The 18,397-nt window shown below is 46.1% G+C and overlaps 1 long non-coding RNA gene across 1 annotated transcript; it reads left to right on the top strand.

The window, feature by feature from the left end:
* The first annotated feature begins 3,035 nt into the window (after nucleotides 1-3,035).
* LOC308095944 lies at nucleotides 3,036-18,333 on the top strand. Its single transcript, XR_013934093.1, has 4 exons — nucleotides 3,036-3,325; nucleotides 5,076-5,168; nucleotides 5,995-6,087; nucleotides 16,185-18,333. It is a non-coding gene; the product is annotated as an uncharacterized lncRNA (long non-coding RNA).
* The last annotated feature ends 64 nt before the right edge of the window (nucleotides 18,334-18,397 follow it).

Genomic DNA, 18,397 nt, shown 5'->3' with positions numbered 1-18,397 from the left:
TGCCAAGTTTAGTGTGGATCACAGCAACAGTGCGCCTGGGGGCCACATACAATATGTGGCCCCTGGTGTGGCTATTCTGATGGCGGACCCCTGAACAGTGTTTTTTTCAAGTTTGGTGTGGATCGGAGCAACGGTGCACCTTGTATGTCCGGATGTTACGTTTGTGACTGCAGTCCACAGTCCATGGTCCACAGGCCCCCCCACCCTCTAAGCAATTTTAACTCATTCACTGCTGCCAGACTTATTTCTGGCTGCGTTTGCCCACTGCCAGCGATTTTCATTTTTCTTACCTTTTCAACTGGCCACAGAATATTTATATCCAATATGATCGATCCCAAGACAGCTGCTAAGCACGGAGGGGATCACTGTGCTGCCGTGAGAAAAAACAAAAACTGACCACGAGCACTGATATATATATATATTCCCATGTGGCCAAAAGGTAGAACTGCAGCTAATAGCGTATTTAGTTCACAAAAAAAATAAAATTAACATTAACATTAACACACTTAATTAGCCAAAAAGATGTGTGTAAAAACTAAAATCTTACTAAAAAACTGAAATTAAAATATTCGCTTTAGAACTAAGTAGGATTAGTATTACTGAAGCAAAATTAAAATGTATTTTAGTCAAAACGCATAGGTCATTGAACACAGAAGAACACAACACCTGTGGTGGACGGTGGACCGTGGGGGTTGAAATGTAATTTAGATGTTATTTAGACACATGCTATAGTCCATTTGTTGACTTGGCATCCTAGTTTGTAGTTTCAATGTACAGATTATTTATTTTTGATATTATACCAACTGTTTAGACTGATTCTGATTCTGGTTCTTGTCTCTATGCATTTGATGTATATGTGTTTGACCTTGCTGTAAACCTTGAGAGCGTTTCCTCAACTAAAACTAATAATACAATTAAGTAAATAGAAAATGGGCTTCAAATAAAGCATCAGAGTATAAACAGTAATATACATAATATATCATATTATGTAGGCTATAATATCGGTAGCCTATATTAAATATAACCTACATAATATAGCTCAATTTGTATTACGTGTCTTATTCCTTTTTACTCATCCACAACTAATTGTTGTTTGACCATGATGATGGTAATTTAAGACCACTGCTGCCCTCTTGGGGATATAAAAACAAGTGCAGTGAACAAAGACGGTACAATTATTAGGCTATGTTTGGAGACATAATGCATATTTTGCTGCTTGAAGTTTTTTCCCTTGTTTGCTTTTTTATTTATTTTTTACCAAAAAGCTCCATATGGCTGCCACTGATTTTCTTCCTCAACAAACATACCTCTGAAATTATTCAAAATGTTCAATTATTTTCAAGAGGAAAAAAAAATAGCCTAAGCATAACAGTGTGTTGAAGTAAGTAGTTAAAGTGATTGTGATGCTATATTAACTCATTTGGCTGGGTACCATCCTTCTAGGATCCCTGGGGGTCCCCGGACCCCACTTTGAGAACCACTGCTCTAACAAATCATTTTGCACTTGTAGCTATAAAAATAAATAAAAAATCACACCCAGTGTGAAGTGGGCGGTGTCTTGCTAGCTTTTTAAGTGAATCACAATGTGTGATTCACTTAAAAATAAACATAAATGTGTTTTTTTTAAGTGCATAGTCCTATTTATAGGGCTATGCACATGTGTCATGTTTCACTAGCCAATCACAGTCCTGAATAGACTGTGATTGGCCAATCACGGTGCAGGGTTAGGGGGGTACACTGGTGGCCAATCACAGCGCAGGATTGGGGGTGCAAATATCCAAACCTCACATATAGGGGCGGTTTCACCGCCCAAAAATAATTCATTGTGAGCTTGTAGATCTGCTATTTTCAAATATATTTTTATACATTTCATACATTTTAAAACATGTGAAACGGGACATTCTGAGTAGCCTACTTTCTACTTTTGGTACTTTAAGTACATTTTGATACCAATACTTTTGTACTTTTACTCAATTAAATTTAGAATACCAGACTTTTACTTGTAACAGAGTATTTCTATATTGCAGTATTGATTACTTAAGTAAAAAAAAAAAAATCCACCACTGCTGAAATCGAGCTTTATTTTAACTGCTTCCAATGTTAACTGCTACACTTATTTACATTTCACATCACATTTGTCGTTGTGTAAAATGATCTAAAACACAGCTTGGGCACTTGTCAGGTTACTTTTGGTCAAAGCGGGGATCGAACTGACATTGGGATCCATATCCCCTTCTTAGAAATGCTAGTTTTAGCATTATTTGGATACATAATCGCTTACAGCAGGATTTTACATGAAGCTGAGTAACTCAGCTTCATGTAAAATCCTGAGTTAGAATTGCACCCATTCCCTTCCTTTTTCTCAAGATTCAACTCACAGTGAGGGAGGACGAGGACACACACCATGGACTGTCTTTCCACAGCCACAGGAGGCTCTATTTTCAGTTACACAACTCTTCCACCAGGGGGCGAGAGGCAATAAGAAGGCAACAGAGTCCGGATCCTTCAATGCGCATGTGAAAACACGTTGACCCGGAAGTAAGTGCGTGTTGTTATCTTTTTTTATTTGGTTTTAACCAAGCCCCCAGAGTTGCTGAGAAACATTGAAGCTGCCACCCCAGTGGCCAAAGCTGGAACTGCAGGTGGGGAGAAATACATGCACGCGCAAAACATGCTGAGAGATATTTATATATATAGATATAAATATGTAAACATATTATACATAAACACATATGCATTTAGTTATACATAGGCATCTCGAGTGTATTTAATAAATATATCGCGTTCAATCCTTGACACACGGGCTGCCGTAGAACGCAAAAAGGACAATAGTGCGCATGCTCATAACTCTATGGGGGTACAAAATCAAACCAATAATTCTACTTCCGGCAGGTTTCCGGGTGCTTCAAAACGCCACTGAGCACATTCATTGAAATGATAGCTGGGGGCGGGGCAATCCGCCCTCTAGTTATATTATACCTCTATGGTTTTAACTCTATGGTTGTGATCGGTTGTGATCGCGGTGAGAAACGTGTCATAAAGGAAGTAAAAACTTGTCAAATGGAGTCTGTACGGCTGAAGATAAATGAACACATGTCGTCGGTGGGAGACGAGATATTGTGTGTTTTGGACAAACAGCAGTGTGGTGCTGATGTTTGTTGTGTGAAGCTTGTCAGAGTGTTTGTGTTGGAGCGCCTCAGTGCGGCTGCAGAGGTCATGTGCAACCTCTTCCAGAGAGAGATAGAGACGCTAGAAACTCTGCTGGAGAAACAAAACAAACGGCTGGACATTGATTTTGATATGGACATCGATCTACACACTGCAGGTATGTCTGTTACACACACAACACCAAACTACACACTGCAGGTATGTCTGCAACACACACAACACCAAACTACACACTGCAGGTATGTCTGTTACACTCACAACATCAAACTACACACTGCAGGTATGTCTGCAACACACACAACATCACACTACACACTGCAGGTATGTCTGTTACACGCACAATATCAAACTGCACACTGCAGGTATGTCTGGTACACACACAACATCAAACTACACAGTGGAGTATGTCTGTTACACACACAACATCAAACTACACACTGCAGGTATGTATGTCTGTTACACACACAACATCAAACTACACACTGCAGGTATGTCTGTTACACACACAACATCAAACTACACACTGCAGGTTTGTCTGTTACACACACAACATCAAACTACACACTGCAGGTATGTCTGGTACACACACAACATCAAAATACACACTGCAGATATGTCTGTTACACACACAACATCAAACTACACACTGCAGGTATGTCTGTTACACACACAACATCAAACTGCACACTGCAGGCATGTCTGTTACACACACAACATCAAACTACACACTGCAGGTATGTCTGTTACACACACAACATCAAACTACACACTGCAGGTATAAATATGTAAATCAGTCGCCACGATGGAGAAGCTTAATCCATGTGTACACATGAAGTCAGAGATCATCATTGGAGCCTCACCGTTCCCATGTGAATCCTGAGATCTACATGATTCTCACAGTTCTATTATAGCAGCTCAATTTTTTACATATCGCTGCTGTAGGGCAGAAACCTTGTATCTCCATATTTTAACCTTTTTATGTTATTTTGTAAATTAAATCTGTGTGATCCGGTTTAGAAAAAAAGGGGGGGAAATTGTGTTCCGGTGGTGGGTTCCGGTTGGCATCGCATGTACAGGCAGGCATGTGCAGGCATGTCTGTTACACACACAACATCAAACTACACACTGCAGGTATGTCTGTTACACACACAACATCAAACTACACACTGCAGGTATAAATATGTAAATCAGTCGCCACGATGGAGAAGCTTAATCCATGTGTTCACATGAAGTCAGAGATCATCATTGGAGCCTCACCGTTCCCATGTGAATCCTGAGATCTACATGATTCTCACAGTTCTATTATAGCAGCTCAGTTTTTTACATATCGCTGCTGTAGGGCAGAAACCTTGTATCTCCATATTTTAACCTTTTTATGTTATTTTGTAAATTAAATCTGTGTGATCCGGTTTAGAAAAAAAGGGGGGGAAATTGTGTTCCGGTGGTGGGTTCCGGTTGGCATCGCATGTTTTTGTTCCTGACATAATGCGACTCAATTAGTTTAGTCTCGCTAGTCATGCTACGAGGTAGAATAAAAGATGGACATACCAAACGATTATTATACCAAAAGAAACAAAACAATCATACCAAACTAAACGCATTTTAAACTAGGGGAATCGTTTTGGAGGTGCACGGTGCCGGATGTACCGGTTGTTGGTTCCGGATGCCTGATGACAAAGTTATTTCCGCTCTGACCAGATCAGAAACCTGAAAATGGTATTGATCCCAGGGCAGGCTAATATATAGTTTAGTCCTTATTCATCTCACATTAAAGTCCTTATTATTAAAGTTTGTATTAATGTCACACACTAAAGTCCTTATTATTTAAGTCCTTATTATTAAAGTCCTTATTCACAATACATCAAAGTCCTCATTATTAAAGTGCGTATTCTATTCCTTCATTCCAGACCAGTGTGTGGAGTCTAGTCTGCAGGTGAAGATCAGTTCTCCAGCCAGGACTGTTTCTATTAAACAGGAACCTGAAGACCACCTGGATCTCAGTAAGTTTGTATTTATTTCTTTTATTGGTGAAATTGGGCCGGTACAGAGGGTGTAAATATGAACCAATATGAATCGGTTATCGATTTTAGCATTAACAATGCAACTACATCGATACATGGATCGATCTAAATGTACCATGAATCGGATGGATCGGTTGTAAAAAGTATAAATGGGTTCACTGAAGCCTTGCAGTTAATTCTTTACCACTCTGCCACCCTAACAAGACCAGGAGACCTGGTTCTGCCAGACCCAGAATGAAGTCCTAGTATGTAACGCACAACATAATAATGATGTCATGAATAGTTCGTGACGAAAGGGGACGAACCTTCTATGCCCATGTATGGACAGACTTTTTTGGGGGACAGAATATTTTTTGGCTGGGGCCGGAGGACAAAGTGACAGACTTTTTTTTGGCTGGGGCCGGAGGACAAAGTGACCATGCCCATGTATGGACGAAACAGGTACAAAGCCTCATGTAAGCCCGACCCCTTGGGTCTGGCAAAAATAAATATGTAGTTATTGAATATTGACATAAATATATTATAATGTAGTCCATCCATATTGCTCAGCACCAATGAAGTGACATACTGGGGAAAAGGCATCTGGCGTCACTGCCCAGTCTTTGAAAAGACAAAAACAAATAACACTTCTTTACAACCTCCCTCTTTCATGTTCAATCTTCATCTGCAACCCATGTCTTATCAAAGTCCTTATTAAAGTCCTTATTCATGTCATATTAAAGTCCTCCTTAAAGTTCTTATTCATGTTACATCAAAGTCCTTATTATTAAAGTCCTTATTTCATTTTTTACTTCCTTCATTCAAGACCAGTGTGTGGAGTCCAGTCTGCAGGTGAAGATCAGTTCTCCAGCCAGGATTGTTTCTATTAAACAGGAAACTGAAGACCACCTGGATCTCAGTAAGTTTCAAGCACTCTCTCTTTATTTATTGTATTGGTGAAAGTGGGCCGGTACTGAGGGTGTTAAGATGAACCGATATGAATCACGAGTCATGAGTTCTGAGTCGTGAGACACTCACTATGGGAAACAGCGATGTAACAGAGCTACACAATACGCTCCCGGGGCCCATTTATTGGGCTAGAGGGTATGTCACGTGACCGGCCATGCCCTCCCTTCAGCGGGAGGGCATAAGAGACGCCGGTCGTGACGTCAACTTCCTCTTTCAGTTCCTCTGTTCGCAGATGATAACACGGCTACACGCTTGTTAAAAACTGAATTCAACCTTTATCAACGATTATTCTACTCTTCAGGACCCAAAGTGAGTAACCAGCTTTAGCTTTAGGCTAGGATAAGTCACCCACGGGTTTTCTCGTTCAACTAAACTCCAGTAAACTAACTTTAATCTACCTCGTGGTGAGCCGGCGTTAGCCTTTTGCTGCTTCTTAGCCTAGCCGCTAGCTGCTACTAGCTTAGCTGTTTGGCTACCTCCACAGCGCTAACCGCCCTTTGTTTTGCTGAGCTAACCCCCCGAATAGAGCTGTTAGCCTAGCCTTTTTGTGAGCCAGCGTTCAGTATCACCCCTGTCCGCCAGAGGGCGCCTTTGCACCTTGCTACAGGGGTCACGCCATTTTTGCCTCCCAATCCTCCCATCCGAGAGAGGGCGCCAAAACGCCATTTTAGTGAGAGGTTTTCCACAAAATGGCCGCACGGAAGGTAGACAGAATGACTACAATGACTACAACCCATCCAGGCCGGAGGTTGACGTCAGGGAGGCATCGTGTGCGGGGTCACGTGACTTCCTTGAATCTCCCAGTCAGTCATTTCTAGTGGCACCTCACGTATGGTCCCACCGGAGCGATCGGTCACGTCACTGGTTTCCATGACAACGACCGGCCGGTCTGTAGGACAAGTGACAGCAGCACTCCTCCCCCACCCTTTAGCTCGCTGCTTGGCGCAATGGAAAGCTTTTCACCCGTCGCCTTGGGTGCTTCGCACCATACAGAAGGGTTACAAGATACGATTCTCCGCGAAACCCCCTGTCAGACAAGGTGTTGTTTTCACAGGCGAGGGGCGGATTGATTGATTGATTGATGTAGTTTATTTAGTAAGACATGAGAATAGTACTTGACAGTACATAACAGTACATGGAAGTACAAATTCACAATACAAGGTCTACTAAACTGGAACTCTCATTAAAGGGGAAATCCACCCCTTTTCAATATTTAACTATGTCATTAATATAGCATAAAGGAGTTGTGTGGAAATAAGAAAAAAGTTCCCCCCTTTCTGTGTTGCCTTGAACTGGAGGATTTATTGTGGGTTTAACATTGCAAATTACACTGTGATGACTCATCATGGTGTAATTTGCAATGTTAAACCCACAATCAATCCTCCAGTTCAAGGCAACACAGAAAGGGGGGAACTTTTTTCTTATTTCCACACAACTCCTTTATGCTATATTAATGACATAGTTAAATATTGAAAAGGGGTGGATTTCCCCTTTAAGCACTAAGCTTGTTTAAGATGAGAACCCCATGCACACAAATCATGAGCGGCGTTAACCTTACGAGGGGAGGTTCTCTCCCTCCTAAGAAAAGGCGCAATCAGAGATTTTTCTCCCGACCAGAAACGACTGGGTTTTTCTACTCGAAAAAAAATTCTAGTCAAGAAAAGGGGGGGGGATATACGACCCATCCTGGATCTGAGGGGTCTCAACATATTTATAACGAAATTCAAGTTTCGCATGCTGACAACCGCGACGTTATTACGCACGGTGCGTCAGGGCGACCGGTGGACAGCATAGACCTGAGGGATGCTTTTTTCCACATTCCTGTCTACCCACCGCACAGAAAGTTTCTGCGCTTCGGTTTCGAGGGACGAGTGTACGAATACACGGTCCTCCCGTTTGGAATGTCCCTGAGCCCCCGTGTGTTCTTGAAATGCACACAGGTGGCTATAGCTCCATTAAGGAGACAGGGGATGCGTCTGTCGACTTACATCGACGACTGGCTCTTGGCAGGAGTCTCCAGTCAAGAGGTGGCGAGACACAGGGAGATAGCTATCTCACATCTGACGTCGTTGAGTTTCACCTGGTCCGCCTATGCAGGCTCCTTATGAGACCTTTTCAGAGGTGGGTGCGGGATCTCAACATCCCGCCCACCATGGGGTCTCGAGGGGTCGTGGTGTCTCCACGTTGCATGGAGACACTCGAACCGTGGTCACACGCACTTTTTATGTCAGAGGGTGTCAGTGTGGGTGTGGTGATTTCACGGAAGGTTGTCACGGCGAACGCCAGCCTGACAGGCTGGGGCGCCGTTCACGAGGGCCATGCAGCCAGGGGAGTGTGGGACTCAGTCTACAACTGGCCCACATCAACTACCTGGAGCTGATGGCGGTGCTCCTCGCCCTCAAGTGGTTCGAGTTGTCATGTCCTGGTCAGGACGGACAACACAATGACCTGTGCTATGTGCTACATCAACAAGCAGGGAGGCTTAGGCTCCCGAGTGTTGGACAACCTGGCACGCGAGCTGACACTGTGGTGCGACTCACGCCTGCTGTCGATCCGGGCGGTCCATGTCCCAGGCCTCCTGAACAGCGGGGCAGATCTACTGTCCAGGGGCAGATTTGGTACACGTATTGGTCACTCAATCCGAAAATGGCGGACATGATTTGGACCAGGTTAGGCCGGCCACGGGTCGATTTGTTTGCCTCAGCAGAGAACGCGAAGTGCTCTCGCTTTTTCTCAGTGAAGGCGACGGACCTCTCGTTGGGGCTGGATGCGTTGGCTCTCAGCTGGCCGAGGGAACTGCTGGACGCATTCCCGCCGCTGGAGCTGATCCGCCCGACGTTAGAGTGGGTCAGACTTCAGGGTCTGTCTGTACTGCTGGTGGCTCCAGCATGAGGCGTTTGGAGATCGGTGATAACTCCTCTCCTTTACGCAGAGCCGTGGCGCCTCCCTCGAGGACCTGCTGCGACAAGCAGGGAACGAGATCAAGCACCCCAGCGTCCGGGACCTAGACCTGTGGGTCTGGCCCGTGAGAGGGCCAACTTAGACTTGTGTGGTTTGCCCCCTGATGTGGTAGCTACCATTCAGGGAGCCAGGGCCGGATCTACGAGGGCTGCCTATGACATTAAATGGAATATTTTTGTGTCATGGTGCCGGGAACAGTCACCATTGGTGGTGGCTTTTCTTATTTTCCTGCAAAGCAGGTTAAATCAGGGCTTGGCTTTCTCGACGGTCAAGGTGTACCTGGGGGCCAGTTCCGCCTGCCACGAGGGTTTCGATGTCGGGACGGTTGGCAAACATCACATGGTGCGACGATTCATGGGTGGCGCCAGACGGGCCAGGCCGACTAACAGGCCTCTGTTTCCGGCCTGGGATTTGGCGGTGGTGCTGAAGGCACTTTGCCTCTCTCCTTTTGAGCCTCTCGAGACTGCGAGCCTGAAAATAGTGAGTTTTAAGACTATCCTTCTCTTGGCCCTGTCTACGGCCAAGAGAGTTAGTGACCTGCATGCACTCTCGGTGAGTTCTCTGGTGATGACAGGAGGGTTCTGTTGGAACCGAACCTGGCATGTGTTACCAAGACCGGGGTGGTAGCACCGGCCCCGGTTGAGTTGGTAGCTTTTCACCCACCTCCTTTCGCTTCGGCGGAGGATGAACGGTTGCATTGTCTTTGTCCAGTGAGGGCCCTGAGGCTCTACTGTCGGGAGACGGCGGCCAGCAGGTCGTCTACGCAACTGTTTCTCTCCTATGGCCGCGGTGACCAGCGGAAGGCGGTTGCCAAGCCAACGCTTTCCAGGTGGATAGTTGAGGCTATAAGGCTCGCCTATGCTAGTGGTGGGACCCCAGTACCTGATGGACTGAGGGCTGACTCGACTAGGGGGGTGGCTGCATCCTGGGCCCTCTCTAGGGGGGTTTCGGTCCAGGAGATTTGCACGGCCGCTAACTGGTCGTCACCTTCGACCTTTGCGGCCTTTTACAGCCTGGACGGGGCGGCCTCCTCAGTGGCGCGCGCAGTCCTGGGCGTGGCAGCCTCATCTACTTGAGGTGCCTTCTCCTCCTGATGTGCTCCTGGGGGCTGACGATCTGTCGGTCTCGGGAGCAGGGGGCCCTGTTCTCTTGTTGAGGGGTTAGTAGGTGACGGACCTTGTTGTCTATTAGCTGAATAGGGCAGACTTCGGTCTGTCAGGGCCTCCTTTATTTTATCCCTTATGCCGCGTCCGGGCCCGATGGGTCTGGGCGCCCCAGGGGTCAGGGTCCGCCATGTGCGGGTCCCTGAGCCAGTAGGGGCACGTGCGGTTTTTCTGGGGGTACAATGTTTTTAACGCTTCCGGGGGGTTTATAGATCCCATAGTGAGTGTCTCACGACTCAGAACTAGAGGTTACGTAGGTAACCCAGTTCTTTTAGTTCAGGAGTGAGACACTCACCAAACACCCCTTTGTTTCGCCACTGCGAACAGCGGACCTGTGTGAAAGAGGAAGTTGACGTCACGACCGGCGTCTCTTATGCCCTCCCGCTGAAGGGAGGGCATGGCCGGTCACGTGACATACCCTCTAGCCCAATAAATGGGCCCCGGGAGCGTATTTTGTAGCCCTGTTACATCGCCAGATGGCGCTGTTTCCCATAGTGAGTGTCTCACTCCTGAACTAGAGCCCTGCACGGGCCGAGAATGTGGGCCCAAGCCCGGCCCTGGCCCATGGTATTCAGCCCGGCCCGGCCCCTGGCCCGATAGGTGGCGCAATTTTACAGTCCGAGCCCGGCCCTGGCCCGTGGTATTCAGCCCGAGCCCGGCCCTGGGCCCGTGTGTCAAATACAGAATCAGCCCAAGCCCGGCCCGTTTTGGCGGGCCGGGCCGGGCTTCAATGATCAATTATCTGCGCAAAATGTTCTGTGAGCCCGAGCCCGGCCCTGGGCCCGTTTGTCAAATACAGAATCAGTCCGAGCCCGGGCCTGGCCCGTGGTATTCAGCCCGAGCCCGGCCCTGGGCCCGTGTGTCAAATACAGAATCAGCCCAAGCCCGGCCCGTTTTGGCGGGCCGGGCCGTGGGCGGGCTCTGGCGGGCCTGCAGGACTCTATCCTGAACTAAAAGAACCGGGTTACCTACGTAACCTCTAGTTATCGATGTAATGATTAAAGGGATATTTCACTTTCAAAAAAATGTTGGGTCATTGTAACCAACATCTGAAGTGAACAGAGCTCCTGACCTCTGGTAGTTGAGTATAGCAGCATTCTTTTGTTATTTAGCAAGCTGCTAGTAGTGGTACCTTAAGTGCTTTTCTATTAGTATTATATTATTAGCTTGTGTGGTAGTCTGTAGTTTATAGTTGTATTGTTGTGTGCTTCAAGCAGTAGGCTATTGGCACTTTGTAGTAGTACAAGTAGTTTCACCCTGTATAGGCCACTTGATTGCCTTGTGAAGTGTGTGGTTTAGCCAGCACTCCTGGCAGACGATTAGCAATCAGTTGAAGTGGCCTTATACCACCAGCTGAAAGCGTCAGCTTGTAAGCGGCGGCCAGCAAACTAAGGCCAGGCGAACAAAGGCGACAGGCGACTTTGTCAAAGTCCGACTTAGTCAATGAACGCCACGCTGTATCATTGATTTGTGACATATATAGTAGTGTGATAGATATAGTAGTGTATAGTAGTATATGTTTAGTGATCTACAATGTGTTTTCTTCCTATTCCTGTCCTCTCTTCTTCCTGGTGGTCGCACAAACACTGGGTTACACCCAGATGTCGCGACATAACTAATCTCATCTATCCTACTCTTTCAACTCACGTCGAGCAAGTGGTAACGGGAGGGCTTTGGAATTGCCACTCGGCTGTGGTGGAAGGCAAATCTGCTTTCATCTCAGCCTACGCATCCTTGCTATCCCTTAACTTCCTTGCTCTGACTGAGACCTGGATCAGACCAGAAAACACTGCTACGCCCGCGGCTCTGTCAGATGTGTACTCTTTCTCTCACACTCCCAGAGCCGTGCGGACAGGTGGTGGGGCTGGTCTGCTAATTTCCAGAAAATGGAAATACTCTCCTGTTTCACTGTCACAATTCTCTCCTACCTCATTTGAATTTCATGTGGTCACTGTCTCTCATCCAGTCAAGCTCACCATTGCAGTTGTTTATCGCCCACCGGGCCCTGCTGGTGGCTTCCTGGAGGAGCTGGACCATCTAGTCTCCCACTTCCCTGTCGATGGCTCTGGATTCATCCTTCTGGGTGACTTCAACCTCCCGACTGAGAAGCAGCTAGATCCACTACTTTCGTTTCTCGCCGCCTTTGACCTAGTTATTTGCCCATCTCCTCCAACCCATGAGGCGGGCAACCAACTGGACCTGATCTTCACCAGAGGCTGCTCTATTGCTAACCTGTCTGTCACTCCTCTTTCAAGTGAAAAGGGTAAGAAACTCTCTGATCACTACTTCATGTCCTACTCTCTCTCTCTCTCCTCTCCCCCCTCACAGCCCCTCCCTACCCACATGATTGCCTCACGTCACAATCTTCGCTCACTTTCCTCCACTGTTCTTTCCTCCTCTGTTCTCTCTGCTCTCCCTGCCCCTGAATCCTTTGCTCTTCTATCCCCTGATACCGCCACAGATCTTCTTTTCTCTACTCTATCCTCTTCTCTCGACCATCTCTGTCCCCTCACCACCAGGCCTGCACGCCAAACTCCACCTGCCCCCTGGTTGTCGGACTCAGTGCGGACTGAGAGACGGAGCCTGAGAGCGGCTGAGCGCAAATGGAGAAATGGCAACCTCCTGGAGGACCTTCTCACCTTCCAATCTCTCATTTCTACTTTTTCCTCCTCTCTATCAGCTGCTAAAGCTGCTTTTTTCTGCACTAAAATTCAGGCTTCTGCTTCCAACCCTAAAAAACTCTTTGAAACTTTCTCCTCTCTCCTGCAACCACCACCCCCTCCTCCCTCCTCGTCCCTCCTCCCCGACGATTTCGCCAACTTCTTTGACAAGAAGGTGAACGATATCCGATCCTCCTTCCCTCCTCCCCCGGCTGGTGCCCTGCGCACTACCCACACCCGTCTGCCTGCCACCCCCCCCTCTCTACCTTCATCTACTCCTCTCCCCCCCCCCATCCCCTCTCTATCCCACTTCTCTCCCCTCTCCCCTAACGAGGTCCTTCTCCTTGTTACCTCTAGTAGCCCCACCTCATGCTCTCTGGACCCGGTCCCATCCACTCTGTTGCAGTCTATTGCACCTGAACTTCTTCCCTTCTTAACCCACCTTATTAACACCTCTCTGACATCTGGCTACTTTCCCTCTACTTTCAAGACTGCCAGAGTCACCCCCCTCCTGAAGAAACCGACACTTGACCCCTCTGAGATCAAGAACTACAGACCGGTTTCCCTTCTATCCTTCCTATCTAAAACTCTCGAACGTGCTGTCTTTAAACAACTGTCCTCCTATCTCCACCAGAACAACCTCCTGGACTCCAACCAGTCTGGGTTCAAAGTGGGTCACTCGACAGAGACTGCCCTCCTGGCAGTGACGGAGTCGCTCCATGCCGCTAGAGCGAACTCTCTCTCCTCCGTGCTGATACTCCTGGACCTGTCTGCAGCGTTCGACACGGTGAACCATCAGATCCTCCTCTCCACCCTCGAGGGGATGGGTGTCTCAGGCTCTGCACTCTCCCTGTTTGCATCCTACCTGACGGGTCGCTCCTACCAGGTGATGCTGAGAGGGTCTGTGTCAGAACCACACAGGCTCACAACTGGGGTTCCCCAAGGCTCGGTTCTGGGTCCTCTTCTTTTCTCTCTCTACACTACATCTCTGGGTGCTGTCATCCACTCCCATGGCTTTTCCTACCACTGCTATGCCGATGACACCCAGCTAATCCTCTCATTCCCCCCCTCTGATACCCAGGTGGAAGCACGCATTGCTGCTTGTCTGGCTGACATCTCGGAGTGGATGTCGACAAACCACCTGAAGCTCAACCTGGACAAGACCGAGCTGATGTTCCTCCCAGGGAAGGGCTGTCCGCACCGAGACATGGCCATCACCATTGATAATGCTGTGGTGACCTCAACTCGGACTGCGAAGAATCTGGGTGTGACCCTGGACGATCAACTGACGTTCTCGGCAAACATCGCATCAGTGACGAGGTCCTGCAGATTCCTGCTCTACAACATCAGGAGGATTCGCCCCTTCCTCACGGAGAAGGCAGCCCAGGTGCTCATCCAGGCTCTCGTCATCTCCCGCCTGGACTACTGCAACTCCCTCCTTGCTGGTGCTCCGGCATCTGCCATCAAACCTCTGGAGCTTGTTCAGAAAGCTGCGGCTTGTCTGGTGTTCAACCGCCCCAAGTTCTCCCACACAACCATCCTTCTCCGCTCTCTACACTGGCTCCCCGTAGCGGCTCGCATCCAGTTCAAAACCCTGGTGCTAGCCTATAGGGCAGTGAAAGGAACAGCTCCTTCCTACCTCCGGGCTATGGTCGATGCCTACACCCCTGCCCGACCACTTCGGTCTGCCACCTCGGGGCGACTGATTGCCTCGTCACTCAAGGGTCCTTCTGGCCGATCCACACGGTCACGACTCTTTTCTGTTCTGGCCCCACAGTGGTGGAATGAACTTCCCACTGATGTTAGGACAGCAGAGTCACTGCCCATATTTCGCCGCAGGCTGAAAACTCACCTCTTCAGGAAACACTACCCTTCCTCTCTGCCTGACCTACTTGTTGTTAACTAGTTGTACGAACGCTTGTTTTCTATTGCTGTATTGTTTATTGGATTATTGGATTGTTTATTGGATCTTGTTTAGTCGATACGCTTATTTGTTTTAGCTCATGCTCATTTGATTTAGCTATTTTGTCTCATCTGTTTAAGGAAATAGGTAGCTGATATATTGCACTTTTACCTTAGCGCTAGGTATACTCTTGGTTGCTTGTTTTTTGCAGAAAATGCACTAAAGACTTCTGGTGATTAGTAGTTTTCGTTCCCTACCTATGTTGAATACACTTATTGTAAGTCGCTTTGGATAAAAGCGTCTGCTAAATGACTGTAATGTAATGTAATGTAATGTATCGTCTACTCAGGCTTTTGTAAACACCGCAGACAGTTTTTAAGTTGCTTGATTCAGTATTTAGATATTTGATGTTCATTTTATCGCCCCCTTCCTATACCAACCCATTGTAACTTCAAACTCCATTTTAACCATGTTAGATTAAACGGAAACACCCGTCCTTGGTTCTGGTGACTGATATTGTCCTTCTAATACGTGAGGAGACCGTGTTTTTTCAATTACTTTTTTCATTTATTTTTTATATTTCTTTTGGAAATTGAAAATTTATGAAATACAAATAATAATAAAAGAAAAGAAGAAAAAAAAGGTAATCGAAAAAATACGGGCCCCTCACGTGTTCGGAGGGCAGGGTGAGTCACCAGAACCAAGGACGGGTGTTTTTGATGAATCTAACATGTTAAAAATGGAGTTTGAAGTTGTAATGGGTTTGTATAGGAAGGGGGCGTGTCTGATAAAATGAATATCAAATATCTAAATACTGAATCAAGCAACTTAAAAACTGTCTGGGGGGGCTCACAAAAGCCTGAGTAGACGATAAAATGACCCAAAAAATAAAAGAAAAGGGAAATATCTCTTTAACAATGTGACCTACATCGATGCATGGACCCCTGCATTGATCTAATTGTACCATGAATCGGACGATGGTTTGGCTGAAAAATATTAATGGGTTCACTGAAGCTTCGCAGTTAATTCTACTTCAGTATTACCTAACCTGCTGTAGAAGACTCACTGATCTAACATTTACAAGTCATTACTTCCAAAATAATAATAACCACCTCTCATCCCCTCTCATTCAGCTCGTCTCGCATCTTTTATGAGAGCGCTGCAATGTAAACAAATAATGGCCACACTATTTACAGCACAGAGCGCTGTCAGTGCACCACCAAATTCAAATTTTGGAAGATGTGGGCAAAGAGTAATTTGTTGATACTTTTTTACTAGCCACAACTCTGCACTGAGGTGCTGCACTAGGAGGTACAAGATTCAAACCTTTTATAGAGTCTCATTGTATCTTTTTTCCTAGACTTCCTGCATGTCCCTCTGTGTAAAGAGGGGGTTTCATCTGAAGAGGAGAGGAGCTCCAGTCTGGTCCGGGAGGAACCACAACCTCCACAGATTAAAGAGGAACAGGAGGAGCTACTTGAAAGACCAGAAGAGGCTGGTGGGTCAATGTTGACATTACTAGCAGTGAAAAGTGAAGACTATGATGTAGCCAGCACCTCAACTGAACACATGAATACACAAGCTGATGTAGAGGACTGTGGAACATCACAACCAACTGGTGATGACCAGCTCCTCTCTTGGCACTGTTCTGAATCGGAAACTGAATACAGTGATGAGTGGGAGGAGGCTAGGGAAGATCAGTCGGCTTTAAACACACTGAAATCACACAAGACACAAAATGTTGGAGGACAAAGATTTTCTTTTAGCCACAAGCTGTCCCAGGACCTGAAATCATTGAAACAAAATCACTCCGTGAGAAGTCACACAGGGACGAAAAGTTTTAGTTGTACAGAGTGTGGCAAAATGTTTAATAAAAAGACACATCTGAAGAGACACACTATGATCCATACAGGTGAAAAGCCCTTTTCTTGTACAGTTTGTGGTCAAAGCTTTGCTGAGAAAAGTAAATTAAAAAGACACACGATGACTCATACAGGCGAAAAGCCCTTTTCTTGTACAGTATGTGCTAAAGGCTTTGCTCACATGAGGGATCTGAAAAAACACATGAGGACTCATACAGGCGAAAAGCCATTTTCTTGTACAGTTTGTGGTCATAGCTTTGCTGACAAAAAATATCTAAATGCACACACAAGGATTCATACAGGCGAAAAGCCCTTTTCTTGTACAGTATGTGGTAAAGGCTTTGCTCACATGAGGGATCTGAAAAAACACATGAGGACTCATACAGGCGAAAAGCCATTTTCTTGTACAGTTTGTGGTCAAAGTTTTGCTGACAAAGGTAATCTAAAAAAACACATGAGGACTCATACAGGCGAAAAGCTCTTTTCTTGCACAGTATGTGGTAAAGGCTTTGCTCACATGAGTGATCTGAAAAAAGACATGAGGACTCATACAGGCGAAAAGCCCTTTTCTTGTACAGTTTGTGGTCAAAGTTTTGCTGACAAAGGTAATCTAAAAAAACACATGAGGATTCACACAAGCGAAAAGCCCTTTTCTTGTACAGTTTGTGGTCAAAGTTTTGCTGACAAAGGTTATCTAAAAAAACACATGAGGATTCATACAAGCGAAAAGCCCTTTTCTTGTACAGTATGTGGTCAAAGCTTTGCTTACAAATATAATCTAAAAAGACACATGTGGACTCATACAGACGAAAAGCCATTTTCTTGTACAGTATGTGGTAAAGACTTTGCTGAAAAGGCTCAACTTAAAAGACACACGAGGACTCATACAGGGGGAAAGCCTTTAGTTTAAGTTGGTCACACACAGACACATATCGTCGCTGTCCAGCGGGAACCAACCAACTCCATTTCTTTCTTTTTTTCATAAATCAACGCTATTTGAACACCCTTTACGTCTGTGTAAAAAAAAACCAATGAAAAGTATTAAAAACCTCCCAACTCCATTGAATCCTTAAACTGTCCATCAAACCAACCAACTCCACCCCTCTCCACTGCGCGCTGCTGCAGTCAGTGCCATGCCTCAGCGCACATAGAGAGGACAGAGTTAGTGTGGAGTTTTTTCCCCTGTAGTCTGTTAAAACTATGCAGTGTACCTGTTTATCAAGCTTAGCACTGACACTAATGTTATGAAAACAAGTAATTCTATTTCTAAAATCTATGAAGTGTTTTCTGAGGAGATCAATGTGACAAGAAATTAGTTCATAGCATTTCTCTCGCTAGTTGTACTGAAACTCCAACTCTGTGAAACCCTCTTTGCAGAAGTTATTATAATATTTAAAGTCCTGTTTATTATTGTAGGCCTATAAGTGTCATGAAGCATCAGGGTATTAATTCACACCTTGTGATGCATTGTGAGTTTGGAGATCCATTTGGAATTTAGCCCCATTTGGAATCTCTCCCTCCGCGCGATTGGAGCTATTGTCTGTTCTGACCGACACATATAAAGTCACTATACCAACTGTGATGAGGCAGTATTGCTTTGTTTTGAAAATATACGGTTTTCTTCATTTCCTGAAAAGTTTTTATTTTGTTTTTTCATTTCCTGAAAATGAGCTTTTTGGAGTTAGCTGGTTGCTGCCGGACAGCAGAGATA

Source organism: Gymnoscopelus braueri (genome assembly GCF_963280865.1).
Source record: "Gymnoscopelus braueri genome assembly, chromosome: 11".
NCBI classification, from domain to species: Eukaryota; Metazoa; Chordata; class Actinopteri; order Myctophiformes; family Myctophidae; genus Gymnoscopelus; species Gymnoscopelus braueri.
Note: the sequence above shows the minus strand (reverse complement) of the source record. Positions and strands in the feature narration are given on the sequence as shown.